Source organism: Salvelinus sp. IW2-2015, linkage group LG30, assembly GCF_002910315.2.
Source record: "Salvelinus sp. IW2-2015 linkage group LG30, ASM291031v2, whole genome shotgun sequence".
NCBI lineage: Eukaryota > Metazoa > Chordata > Actinopteri > Salmoniformes > Salmonidae > Salvelinus > Salvelinus sp. IW2-2015.
The window spans coordinates 9,269,439-9,279,287 of record NC_036869.1 but is presented as its reverse complement, the minus strand read 5'-3'; the positions used below and the strand labels follow the sequence as shown (position 1 = coordinate 9,279,287).

Below are 9,849 nucleotides of genomic sequence, written 5' to 3'. Positions count from 1 at the left end.
GGTCTCCACCACGACAGACCCGATGAGCGGCCACATCAGCACGCGTCATCACGCCTTGGAGGGTCGAGCTCATCCTGTCTGCGGTGAGTCGGCCGCGGCTCTCCCACCCAAGACCTGATGATGCATACGCTCATCAGTCACTGGACGGCGGGCCTCCTCACTTGAGATCCACGCACTCTCCCTGCCGAACACTCCTATATCCTTCGCGGCAGGTGTCGGGAGCTCACCACCGGATGACCCTGGATGACGATCAGCCTGGTAGCGAGCCTCTGCACTGTACGCGAGAGAGTTTGGAGTCTCCCACCAGCCGAAACGACCCCTTGACCCTGACGATCAGCTCGCGGACGCGCGGCGCGCTCCATGATCCGAGGAGTCTGCCCCGCTCAGTACGCACCCGAGTGATCCTCCACCGCACACACACTTCGACACGACCTTGCACTTGCTACCATCATGCACGCTTGGAACGGCGGCCTCCTGTCGCGGAGTTGGTCCGGTCTCCTCCAACCACCCCGAGGACCTTGATGCACGAATCAGCCTGGAGCGGGCTCCTGTCGAGAGTTGGAATCGCCACTCCTGCCGCATGACCTCGGACACGGCGTCGAAATTCGCTGACTCCTAAGCGTGCCAGCGACGTGCCAAACACTACAAAAGCAGACCTGGAACAACTGAAGTTCTTTGTCGTCTAGTAGACATGGGTCAATGTGTGATTTTGGTGGTATTGCTGTTGCACAGATGTGTGTCCTTAGTACGCATCACACACGCAGTATAATATGTATGTAATAAATTGTTTCTGTTAATAAACTGTTACATTTTTCACTGTGCTTCTAATTTCTTTGTGTGCTCCTACATTTTTCATTTAGGAGAGCATTACTCCTTGGGAACTAAAGTTAGCGTAGAGCCACTGCCCTATAAGTTACCACAAGACCTCTTGGTTTAGAGACATCTTCATAATGGATGAGTACCGAGACCCTCTTTCTGAGAGGGACATCATTAATGTTAGTACCAGACCCTCTTGGTTAGAGACATCCATACTGTTAGTACCAGAACCTCTTGGTTAGCAGACACCATAATGTTGTACCAGACCCTCTTTCTTAGAGACATCACATAATGTTAGTACCAGACCCTTCTTCTTAAGATTACATCCATAATCGTAGTACCAGACCCTCTTTCTTAGAGACATCCATGATGTTAGTACAGACCCTCTTCTTAGAGACATCCATTTGATGTTAGTACCCAGACCCTCTTGGTTAGGAGACATCCATAATGTTGGTACCAGGACCCTCTTGGTTAGAAGCACATTCGTTTCAACGAGTACCAGACCCTCTTGTCTAGACATCCATAATGTGTAGGACCAGACCCTCTGGTTGAGCATAGTTAGTTCCAGAGCTCGAGATCCATAATGTTGTACCAGACGCCGTCTTGTTAACATCCATTAATGTGAGTACCAGACGGCCTCTTGTTGTAGAGACATCCAGTAGATTGGTAAGCTCAGATCCTCTTTTAGAGGACATCGCTGATATGTTAGCTAGCCAGGACCCTCTTTGAGAAACATCCATTGAGTGTTGTGTACCAGACCTCGGTTAGGACATTCCCTTAATTGTTGTAACCAAGACACGCTTGCTTAAGAGAAAGCATCCATACTGTACCAGAGCCTCTTGGAGACATCCAATGCTTCGGGTCATACCGTAGACATCCATAATGTTAGTCCCAGACCCGTCTGGTAGAGACATCCCATACTGTGTCAGTACCAAGCCCTCGTGGTTAGAGACATCCATAATTTGTAGTACCGACCCTCATCTGGTTAGAGACATCCATAATGTTAAGACCCCTTAGAGCATCCCATACTGTATTCGTTTTGGTTGAGAGACATCCATATGTTAGTTCACCCGACCCTCTTAATGAGACATCCATACTGTTAGTCACCAGACCCTTCTTGGAGTAGACATCCATAGATGTTATGACCCAGAACCCTCACTTCTTAGAGAATCACATTAACTGTTGCACCAGACCCTCTTGCGTTAGAGACGATCATAATGTTAGTACCAGACCCTCTTGGTTAGAGACATCCGTAATGTGAGGTACTCACCGGATCCCTCATTGAGTTAGAGACCAATCCTAACTAACTGTTAGTACCCAGACCCTCTTGTCTAGAGACATCCATACATGTTAGTCACCAGACCCTCAGTTGTCATTAATGAGTCAGTCTGTTTCCATATGTCTTAGTACCAGACCCTCTTTTTAAAGACATCCCATAATGTTAGTACAGACCCCTCTTGGTTAGAGACATCATAATGTAGTACCAGACCCTCTGGTGTGAGACATCCAATGTTAGATACCCAGGACCTCTCTTTGGTTGGCAGACTCCATATTGTTCAGACCCTCTTGTTTAGACCCATCATCCATAATGTTAGTACCAGACCCTCTTGTCTAGAGGAACATGACATAATGTTCGTACCACGGACCCCCTTGTTTAAAGAACATCCACAATGTTTAGTACCAGGACCCTCTTGGTATAGAGACATCCATAACTGTGCAGTAACCAGAACCCTCTTGGTTAGAATGACATCTCAGTAACTGTTAGTACCAGACCCTCTTGGTGTCAGCAATCCCCCTAGTTCTTAGCAGATCTTTCTTTAGGGGTAACTCTATGGGTTGATACCAACCCTCGTGGATTCGGAAACCCTATCCCCTTCTGGGTTTAGGGAACACAGTTCCCTGACTTTATTTACTCATAATGTTAGTACCAGACCTCTCTTCTGGATCGAGACATCCTATGTTAAGTACCATGACCCTCTTGGTTCGAGACATCCATAAGTTTAGTACAGACCCTCTTTGGTATGAAGACATCCACATATGGTTTTACCAGACCCTCTTGGGTTAGAGACAGTCACTCTAATGTGATACAGCCGACCCTCCTCGGTTAGAGACATCCATAACTGCTTGTACCCAGACCCTCTTTTGTTAAAACATCCTAGATGTTAGTACCCAGACCCTCTTGGGTTGAGACATCCATAATGTTGTAGCCAGACCTCTTTGTCTAAACATCCATATGTTAGTACCAGGACCCTCTTGGTTCAGAGACATCCATAATCGTTAGTACCAGTACCCTGCTTGGTTAGAGACCATTCATTAAATGTTCTAAGTACCAGCGATCCCTTCCTGGTCTCAGAGACATCCATAATTGTTAGTACCAGACACCTCTTGGCTTAGGACCATCCATCAGATGTTCACAGTACCAGAACCCTCGTTCTATAAAACACTGCCAAAGATAGTTAGTTCCAGCACCTCTCTGGTTAGATGACATCCATGATGTTAAGTACCAGCACCTCCTCTTGGTTAGAGACATCCATAATGTTGAGAGTACCAGACCCCTTCTTGGTTTAGACATCTGTTGTAATGTTCAGTAACCGCACGAACCCCTCTTGGTAGACATCGCATCACATGTTAAGGTACCAGACCCTCTGGTTAGCCATGACATCCATAATCGGTTAGTACCCCAGACCCTTCTTGGTTAAAGTGACATCCATAAATGTTCTCGGCTCAACCAGATCCCTCTTGGTTACGACACTCTCATAACTTATGAGTACCAGACCCTCGTTCGCATAAAACACGTCCATAATGTTAAGTCCTTCCAGACCCTCCTTGGTTTCAGAACACTCATGATGTTGTACCAGCAGCCCTCTTGGTTAGACATCCGGCATAATGTTGGTCACAGAACCTCTTGGTATTAGAACATTCCATAATGTTAAGAAAGTTACCAAGACCCTCCTTGCGTTAGAGACATCCACCATCGAATGTTAGTAACCAGACACCTCTTGTACTTAAACGCATCCATATGTTCAGTACTAGGACCCTCTGGTTCAGAGACACCTCCCATAATCTTAGCACCCAGACCCTCTGGTTCAGTTCAGTCCACTTCACATTTGGATACCCAGGCGACCCTCGTTGAGATTAACATCCATAATGTTAGTACCAGACCCTCTTGTTAGAACATCCACTAAATGTTCCGGTACAGACCACCTCTTGGTTAGAAGACATCCGTAATTGTTATACCCAGACCCTCTTGCGGTGTAGTGACATCCCTAATTGTTGGCACCCAAGCCTCCTCTTCCGGTTAAGAGACATCCATACTGTCTAGCTACCAGACCCATCTTGTTAGAGACATCCACTAATCACATGATACAAGTACCACGGACCCATCATGGATTAGAGAATCCCATAACTGTTCAGTACCAGCCCTCTTGGTTAGACATCATATTAACTGTTGGTGCACGGTCACCAGACCCTCTTTGGCGCTAGAGCATCCGATAACTTTTGACCCAGCGACCCTCTTGGTTCCAGCACATACCATATGCTTAGTACAGACCCCGTCTGTGGTTAGACCATCAACATTGATTATAGTACCAGACCTTTCTGGTTAGACACATCCATCCCTAATTGCTATATGTACAAGGACCTTCAATTGGATTAGACACATTGATCCATACATGTTACACACAGCTTACACAACAAGACACGACCCTTACTTTTCTTAGAGATCCTCATCTTCTGCCCACAACATCAAAATCGGTTATTCGTACAGATACCAGACTTTCCATTGGATTGAAATCCCATCCTCTCAATGTATAGTAACTACCCAGACCCTCCATTGGTGACGATGACACTCCTAATCGTTTAAGTACCAGACCCTCCTTGGTTAAAGACACTCTCATCACATTGATTTAGTTACCAGACCCTTCTGTTCGTTAGATACAATCCCATTAGTGTCTAGTACCATACCCTCTTTCTAGAGACATCCATAATGTTAGTACACACGACCTCTTGGTTTAGAACAAAAATCCATAATGTTCAGTACCAGACCCCCTCTTGGTTAGAGACATCCATAATGTTGGTACCAGCCCTCTCTTGGTTCAGAGACATCCATAATGCATTCAGTACCAGACACCTACTTGTCTGAGAGACATCCATGAATGGTTAGTACCAGACCCTCTTGGTTTAGAGACATCCATTAATTTAGTACCAGACGCCTCTTGGTTAAGGACATCGCATAATGTTGGTACCCAGACCCTCTTGGTTAGAGACATCCATAATGTTGGTACCAGACCCTTCATTGGTATAAGACAGACAATTACCATTCATTTTATTCTCCGTCCTTGACCGCTACCATTTGTTCTACGCCGGCGTGGTTGATCATGCTTGACGCAGCCAACAAACCTAATGGTGGGGGAAATTAAAAATAGGTGTCAGGAACAGGATGCACTTCTGTTTCCTGGCAGATGAAAACATCAAAAGCACATCAGGGAAATGTCCTCAGACGTTCAGGCAGCATTAGTGCTGTGTGTTGGGTTTGTGTGTGGTTTGGGTTTGTGTGAGCTCTGCAGGCATTAGCTGGTGTGTGTTTGGGTTTGTGGTGTGTTTGGGTTTGTGTGAGCCTCTGCAGCATAGTCAATTGTGTTGTTTGGTTTGTGTGTGTTTGGGTTGGTGTGGCGCTGCTGGCAGCATTGTGTGTGTGGTTTGGGTGTTTGTCGTGTTTGGGTTTGTGTGAGCTCTGGCAGCATCTGAGTGTGTGGTGTTTGGGTCTTGTGTGTGTTTGGTTTGTGTGAGCTCTGCAGCTTAGTGTTGTGTGTTGGGTTTGGTGTGTTTGGGTTTGTGTTGAGCTCTGCCACATTAGTGTGTGTGTTTGGTTTTGTGGTGTTTGGGTTTGTTGTGAGCTCTGGCAAGCCATTAGTGTCTGTGCTGTTCTGGGTTTGTCTGTGTCTTGGGTTTGTGTGAGCTCTGCAGCATTAGTGTGTTTGTGTTTGGGTTTGTCGTGGTGTTATGGGTTTGTGTGCAGCTCATGCAGCATCTAGTGTCGATGTTGTTTGGGTTTTTGTGTGTGTTTGGGTTTGTGTGAGCTCTTGCAGCACTTAGTGTGTGTGTTTGTGTTTTGTGTGTTTGGGTTGTGTGAGCTCTGGCAGCATAGGTGTGTGTTTGGGGTTTGTGACTGTGTGTTTGGTTTGTGTGGCTCTGAGATTAGGGTGTGTGTTTGGGTTGACATCGTGTGTTTTGTGGTTTGGTGTTGCGTGCTCTGGTTCGCTGTGTGTTTGGGTTTGTGTTTTGGGTTTTGTGTGTGTTTGGGTTTGTGTGGCTGCTGGCAGTGATGTAGTTGTGTGTGTGTGTGTGTGCGTGTGTGTGTGTGTTGTGTGTGTTGTGTGAGCTTGTGTTGTGTGTGGTGTTTGTGGTGGTGTTTGTTGGGTTATGTGTGTTTTGTAGGGCATTGTGGTGTGTGTTTGGGTTTGTGTGTGTTTGGGTTTGTGTGTAGCTTTGGGATTGTTGTGTGTTTGCGTTGGTGTGTTGGTTGTGTGCAGCCTGTGTCAGATGTGTGTGTGTGTTGTGGTGTGTGTGTGTGTGGCATGTGTGTATGACTTCTTTGGGCCCAGCATTATTTTTTGGACGTGTGTGTTGTGTGTTTGGGTTTGTGTGTGTTTGGGTTTGTTGTGTTGGTTTGCGTTTGGCAGTATACTAGTGGTGTGTGTTTGGGTTTGTGTGTGGTTTGGGTTGCTTGTTTTTCTGTGTTGGGTTCGAGATTGTTTGGTATGGTGTGTGTGGTTTGTTGTTGCTCAGGCAGCATTTAGTGTGTGTGTGTTTGGGTTGTGTGCTGCTCAGCAGCATTAGTGTGTGTGTTTGGGTTTGTGGTGCTGCTCAGCAGCATTCTGTGTGATGCGTGTTTGGGTTTGTGTGTGCTCAGGCAGCATTAGTGCGTGTGTGGTTGTTTTTGGGTTGGGTTTGTGTGTGCCTCAAGCAGCATTATGTGTGTTGGTTGTGTTTTGGGTTTGTGTGTGCTCAGGCAGCATTAGTGTGTGTTGGTTTGCGGTTTGTGTTGTGCTCTGGCACATTTAGTTGTGTGTTTGGGTTTGGGTGTTGTGCTCTGGCAGCATTAGTGTGTGTGTATTGGGTTTGGTTGTTGTGCTTCTGGCAGCATTGTGGGTGTGTTGTGGGTTTGTGTGTGCTCAGGCAGCCATTTAGCTGTGTGTGTTGGGGTTTGTGTGTTGCTCGGCAGCATTAAGTGTGTGTGTTTGGTTTTGTGTGTGTTTGTTGTGTTGCTATGCGAGCTTATGTGTGTGGGTTGTGCTGTTTGGGTTTTGTGTTCTGGGGCATGTGTGTGTGTTTGGGTTTGTGGCTGTTGCTTCAGGCGTCTGTGTGTGGAGTTTGTGTGTGTTTTGGGTTTTCGTGTGGGTCGTCAGTGTCGTTTAGTGTGTGTGTTGGTTGTGGTGTTTGGGATGTGTTGCTGAAGCAGTCATGTGTGTGTGTTTGGTTTGTGTGTGCTCTAGGCAGCATTAGTGTGTGTTACAGCTTGTGTGTGGCCTCTGGCAGCATTAGTGTGTGTTTGTGGTTTGTGTCTGCGCATTAGTGTGTGTTTGGGTTCTAATGTTTGTGGTCTGTAGTTGTGTGGTTGTCTGTGTTTGGGGTTTTGGGTTGGGTTTTGTCTGTGGGTGTGCTTCTGGTCAGAGTCTAGGTTTGTTGTTCTTGGTTTGTGTTGGTTGTTTGTGTAGTCTTGTTGTTTGTGCGTTGTGTGGTCGGCGTTACTATGTGTGGTGTGTGTGTTGGTTTGTGTGTGTGCGCTTGTGTTGTGTGTGGTTTGTGTCGTTCGTGTGGCAGATTTGTGTAGTTTTGGGTTTGTGTGTGTTGGCCGATTAGTGTGTGTGTTGTGGTGTTTGTGTGCTCGGCGCTGTGTGTGTGTTGGTTGGTTGTTTGTGTCTGACAGTTCGTGGTCGTGTTTGGGTTTGTGTGTGCCTCACGCTGGTTGTGCCTGTTGGGTTTGTGTTGCAAGGCTTAAGTGTGTGTGTTGGTTGTTGGTTTCAGCGCTTAGTGTGTGTGTTTGGGGTTTGTGTGTGTAGGCGGATAGTAGTGTGTGTGTTTGGTTTTGTGTGTTTGCTAGCAGTTGTTGTGTGTTTGGGTTTGTGTGTGCTCAGCAGGCATTAGTGTTTAGTGTGTGTGTGTTTGGGTTTGTGTTGCTCAGGCAGCATTAGTGTGTGTGTGTGTGGGTTTGTGTGTGCTCAGGCAGCATTAGGGCTGTGTTTGTTTGGGTTTGTGTGTGCTCAAGCAGCTTCTGGGTTGTGTTTGGTTTGTGTGTGCTCAGGCAGCATTAGTGTGTGGGTTTTGGGTTTTTGTGTGCTGCTCAGCAGATTTAGTGCCAAGTGTTGTGTGTTTGGGTTTGTGTTGCTTCAGGCCAGCATTAGGGTGTGTCGTTTGGGTTTGTGTGTGCTCAGCAGCATTAGTGTGTGTGTTTGGTTTGTGTGTGCTCAGGCAGCATTAGTGTGTGTTTTGGGTTTTGTGTGTGCTCAAGCAGCACCATTATGGTGTGTGTGGTTTGGGTTTGTTGTGTGCTTCAGGCAGCATTCGTGTGTCTGTTTGGGTTTGGTGTGTGCTGCAGCCAGCTTTAGTGTGTGTGTTTGGGTGTTGTGTGCTCAGGCAGCATTAGTGTGTGTGTGTGTTTTTGGTTTGTGTTGCTTCAGGCAGCATTTAGTGGTGTGTGTTTGGGTTTGTGTGTGCTTCGGCGAGCCATTTAGTGTGTGTACTTATGTGTGGTTTGTGTGTGCTCAGGCAGCATAGTGTGTGTGTTTGGGTTTTGTGTGTGCTCAGGCAGCATATAGTGTGTGTGTTTGGTGTCTCAGAGCTCAGGCAGCATTAGTGTGTGTGTGTTTGGGTTTGTGTGTGTTTGGGTTTGTGTGTGTTTGGGTTTGTGTGTGTTTGGGTTTGTGTGTGTTTGGGTTTGTGTGTGTTTGGGTTTGTGTGTGCTCAGGCAGCAGCGGGACGGAAACATTCATCTGGGTGAGTGACGAAGACGTCGAGACTTTTGGGACGACTGAGCGCATCTTCTCTTCCGTTTCATTCCCTTCTTTCCTGACAGTTGTGAAAAGTGGAATAAATGTGGCTGATCCAGTGTGGGTCGGGAAGAGGAGGGGTGATTGGTACACACATACACACACGATGCGACGGGGCATAGTTTAGTATTGTAAATTACTGTCAGTCTGTTTTAGGGCTTCATTTACACCAGTCATCTATAAGAAGGCGTCAAGGTTGATTTGGAGGCTGGAGCCTTTCCTCTCTCTCTCTCGCTCGCTCTCACTCCCTTCCTCTCATTGCTTAATCTCCCCACTGCTTCCGTCCCTTCCTCTCCCACCCTTCCTCCCTCTCCCCTCCTTCGCCCAGCCCCATGTTAACTAAAACCCCCATGAAGGCCCGACAGACAGGCAGACATCAGGGTATCTGTTGGTTTGGTTCTATACCCTGAGAGCCTTCCCTCCAGAGAGATGCTCTGCCCTGACGGATAAACTCTGACGTGTACAGAATTGAAACTACTTAAGATCAATTTGTCATGTCGCTCTTCTGGTTTCACAGTCTTCGAAAGCCTGACCTTGAGTGTTTGGTATTGAGCTAGCTCTGGCCTCTAGCTGGCTTGTACAGGGATAGAGTTTAGGGTCTTTGGGTATTGCCAAAGATAATGAAAATATAAAAGAATTATAAGGATGTTGGTCCATAAAGTTGAAAACAGAAAGGCCAAAGATGGAGATTAACGTTCTGACTCTAGGTGTCTTCTGTCAAGAGCTTCAAATGCCCCAGTACAGCTAGACAGCCACAACTCCAAATCTACTGGGTGAAACAGCACAGTGTGCCATCACAACAACAAGATTTGTGACCTGTTGCCACAAGAAAAGGGTAACCAGTGAAGAACAAACACCATTGTAAATACAAACCATATTTCTGTTTATTTTTTTCCCCTTTTGTACTTTAACTATTTGTACATCGTTACTACACTGTATATAGACATACTATGACATTTGAAATGTCTTTATTCTTTTGGAACTT

At 46.5% G+C, this 9,849-nt stretch overlaps 1 pseudogene; it reads left to right on the top strand.

Annotated features, from left to right (window-relative positions):
• LOC111954809 (retinoic acid receptor beta-like) overlaps positions 1 to 9,849 on the top strand; it is a 52,266-nt pseudogene that overhangs the window by 7,197 nt on the left and 35,220 nt on the right.